General features: G+C 37.5%; 1 protein-coding gene across 3 annotated transcripts in view; it reads left to right on the top strand.

Moving 5' to 3' along the window:
- MLF1 (myeloid leukemia factor 1) overlaps positions 1-4,615 on the top strand; it is a 39,842-nt gene that overhangs the window by 26,308 nt on the left and 8,919 nt on the right. The window lies entirely within an intron of this gene.

A 4,615-nucleotide genomic window follows, 5' to 3' on the forward strand; every position in this document is an offset into this window, starting at 1 on the left:
CAGAGGATGTACACTGGTACAGATAAGAACTGGAAACACAGGGAATCCAGGACAGATAAACCCCTCAGGACCAATAATGAGAGTAGCGTTACCAGGGAGGTTGGGTAGAATGGGGGAACCCATCACAAGGATCTACATATAACCCTCTTCACAACAGAAAAGTGGGTGAAGGGAGACGTCAGCCAGTGTAAGACATGACAAAATAATTTATGAATTATCAAGGGTTTGTGAGGGGGGCAGGGGGTGGGGAGGGAGGGGAAAAATGAGCGGATACCAAGGGCTCAAGTAGAAAGAATGTTTTGAGAATAATGATGGCAACAAATGTACAAATGTGCTTGACACAGTGGTTATGTGTATGGATTGTGATAAGAGTTGTACGAGCCCCCAATAAAATGATTTTTAAAAGAAAATGCTGTTTGCAGTTATTAACACCTTATATTACAGTGGCTTTCACGCTTTTGTTAAACATCATCCAGAGTAGTTAAAATATATGTGTGCATGTGTGTGTATAATGACTCCCTACATAAATGTTCTATGTGTACTTTATAAATAAATATACTAGAAAGAAAAATTTCATTAAAAAGTAATCATACTATTTATATCCACCCACAGCCAACTTTGACTGATAGCAGTCTTATATAGAGTTTCCAAGGCTTTCCATCTTTACAGGACCTGACAGGCTTTATCTTGTCCTGTGGAGTAACCAGTGGGTTTGAGCCTCTGACCATGAATGAGGTTAGCAGTCCAACACTTACCTGATAGTGCTATTTATACTACACACAGTGTTAGTGTTCTCTATTTTAGCTCATGTTTCAAAAACACTGATCTTATATTTCAAAATCACTGATTTCATAATTTACAGTTTGAAAAGTAGTGTGAGTTAATTTTTGAAAAGACTTTCTAAAGTCCTACCTCAAAAATGGTTATTTTGACAAGTCAGTTACAATTTATCTATTTTTATTTATAATTTGTTTACTAAAATAATAGAAGTATCTATGAAATTTAAAGTGTCTAAAAACTTTCAACAACTTAGAAATTTCAGAAATGATGTTTACATACTAGATTAGTTCTATGCAGTATAAATATTTATGAACTGTTACTAATATGCCTTTGGCTGCTAACTGCAAGGTCAGTCATTCTGAAAACACCAGTTACTCTGAGGGAGAAAAACAGAGCTTTCTGTTCCCATAAAATAGTTAAGAGTCTCGGAAACTCACAGGGGCAGTTCTAACCTGTCTTATACGGTCACTATGACTTGGCATCAATTCGATGGCAGTGAGTTAATATGCCCACTTTTCAACTTATAATATTAACATAAAAAATAATAACAGTCCACAGATGGAGATAATAACCCTGAATATCAATGGACTGAACTCTGGTATGAAAAGACTGAGGCTAGCAGACTGGCTTAGAAAATACAACCCATCAGTCTGTTGCTTACAGGAGACACATCTCAAGGCTACAGACAAAAAATAGGCTGAGATACAAAGCAAACAGCAATTCAAAAAAAGCAGGAGTTGCAATCCTAATCTCGGATAAAATTGACCTCAAATTGCAAATCATAAAAAGAGATAAGGATGGAACGGTAGACAAAAGAACCACTAAGCATTGTAAACATATATTCCCCGAATGAGAGACCCGCTGAATACGTCAACCAAACACTCCAAAAGATTAAAATCAAAGTCACAGCCTCAACAATTATAGTGGGTGACTTCAATACACCACTCTCTGAAAAAGCGATCACAAGGAAAGAAACTCAACAAGGAGGCTAGAGATATAAACACTACAATTAGACTATTTAATCTGATAGATATTTACAGAGCTTTTCATCCAAATACAAATATATTCACATTCTTTTCAAGCCCGCATGGCACATACTTGAAGATAAACCACATGCTGGAGCATAATGTGAATCTACATCAATTTAAGCACATTGATATCATACAGACCCCTCTCTCTGACCACTGTGCCACATGGCTGAAAATCAACAAAAGGAAGACGAAAATAAGAACAAACAATTAGAGGATGAATAACTTTTGCGAAAGGAGTGCGTACTGGCACAGATCAAAGATGAAATGAGGAAATTTCTAGAAACCAATGAGAATGAGAACACGATGTACCAAACTTATGGGACACAGTAAAGACAGGTATCAGAGGAAGTTTCATATCAATACATGCACACACCTGAAAAAGGAAGAGAGACTCATGATTGATATGCTAGCACAAAATTTACAACAACTAGAGCAGAGTCAGCAGGACAATCCCACTAATAGCAAAAGAAAAGAAGTAATTAAAATCAGGGCTGAGATTCAGGCGAGGGAAAATAAGAAAACTATGGAAAAAATTAATGCTGCTAAAAGTAGGTTCTTTAAAAGGATAAACAGAATCGACAGACCCCTGGCAAACCTAACCACAGAAAGGAGGGAACAAGTTTCAGTAGCAAGAATGAGGGATGAAAGAGGGAACATTACAACTGATACTAATCAAAAGGATAATTGCACAGTACTACGAAGGATTGTACTCCCAATGAATTCAACAACTTGGAAGACATGGACAAATTCTTGGAAAAACAATCCCTCCCTAGACTATCCCCAAAGGACGTCAAGAATCTCAACAGACCCATAGCAATAGAAGAAATAGACAAGGTTATCAAGGAATTACCAACCAAAAAAATCCCCTGGACCAGATGGTTTCACAGGAGAATTCTACCAAGCATTTAGGGAAGAACTAACACCAGTCCTACACAAACTCTTCTAGAACATAGAAAAAAACTGAAAACTCCCAAACTCCTGTGAAGCTAGTATAACTCTGATACCAAAACCAGGCAAGGATCCCACAAGAATCAAGAACTACAGTCCAATCTCCCTAATGAACATCAATGAAAAACTCCTTAACAAAATACTGGCAATAGAATACAAAAGTATATAAAACAAATAATTCACCATGACAAAGTGGGACTCATAACAAGGATGCAGGGATAGTTCAGCCCATGAAAGACCACTATTATCATTCGACACATTGACATGAAAAACTATAAGCACCACATGATGATATCGATAGATGCAGAAAAAGCATTCAACAACATTCAACACCAATTCCTGTTTAAGACACTTGAGAAGATAGGAATGGAAGGAAAATTCTTCAAGACAATATAAGCTATATATGAAAAACCAACAGCAAACACGGTAGTCAATGGAGAAAAGACTAACAATCCCACTGAAAAATGGACCAGACAGGATGCCCCTGGTTCCCACTCTTATTTAACTAAGTCAAAGAAAAGATATCAAAGGTATTCGCCTGGGGAAAGAAGAGGTGAAACTATCGTTATTTGCAGATGATATGATTTTATATATGGACAATCCTGAAAGCTCCACAAGGGGAGTACTGGAAGCAATAGAGGAGTTTGGCAGAGTGGCAGGATACAAGATCAACAAACAAGTCCATCGCACTGCTATCCACATCGGATAAGACCACAGCAGAGGAGATAAAAATGTGGTAGCCTTCACAATAGCCAAGCACAAATTGAAATATAGGGATATAGCTGACTAAAAGAACAAAAGATGTATATGAGGAAAACTACAGAACACTATTACGAGAAACCAAGAGTGACCTTAACAAACGGAAGAATATCCCATGCTTGTGGATTAGAAGACTCAATATAGTAAAGATGTCTGTTCTGCCCAAGGCACTATATAAGTTTAATGCTATCCCGATAAAAATAGCAACATCTTTCTTTAAAGAATGGAAAAACTCCAATTTCATATGGAGAGGGAAGAAGCCCAGAATTAGCAGATAACTCCTCAAGAAGAAAGACACAGTGGGAGGGTTTACTTTACCTGACTTTAGCACATATTATGCAGCCACAGTTGTCAAAACTGCATGGTATTGGCATAATGACAGATACTCAGACCAATGGAAAAGAACTGAAAACCCAGAAATAAAATCATCAGCATACAGACAACTAATCTTTGATAGGGGCCAAAAAAATATCAATGGGAAGCAGATGCCTTATTCAACAAGTGGTGCTGGAAAAAATGGATATCTACCTGCAGAAAAATGAAGCAAGACTCTTATCTCACTCCATGCACAAGAATAAACTCAAGGTAGATCACATACCTTGAAGTAAAACCCCAAACTATTAGGGCCATCAATGAAATTGGGACCAACTTGAGAACTTTGGTACAGGGAATACATAGGCTATTAGAAATAGGGAAGGACACAAACAGGAGGCACAAATCGACAAATGGGATATACTGAAGATAAAACACCTGTGTACATCGAAAGAATTCACCAAGAAAGTAATGAGAGTCCAACACTGGAGACAATGTGGGAATTGCACCTGATCTGATCCCACCACACCAAGGCAAAACATTAAGGGTGTGGAACAGAACAGCATGGGGAATAGTGCAACTAAGTCCCCAGGGAATACCAGAAATAGACTTGGGGCCAGGTCTTGGCACCCCATCAGACTCAACCGGAAAACACTCTTAAAGGTTAACAAACAGTCCTTTAACTAACTAACTAACTAACTAACTAACAAGCTTTTCTTTTTTGTTGTGATATGTTTTTGTTTTTTTGTCATTGGCTTTTTGTTATTTTGTTTTATTTTGTTGTT

Source organism: Echinops telfairi, unplaced genomic scaffold (assembly GCF_000313985.2).
Source record: "Echinops telfairi isolate 266 unplaced genomic scaffold, ASM31398v2 ScPeMD7_7420;HRSCAF=8458, whole genome shotgun sequence".
Classification (NCBI taxonomy): Eukaryota; Metazoa; Chordata; class Mammalia; order Afrosoricida; family Tenrecidae; genus Echinops; species Echinops telfairi.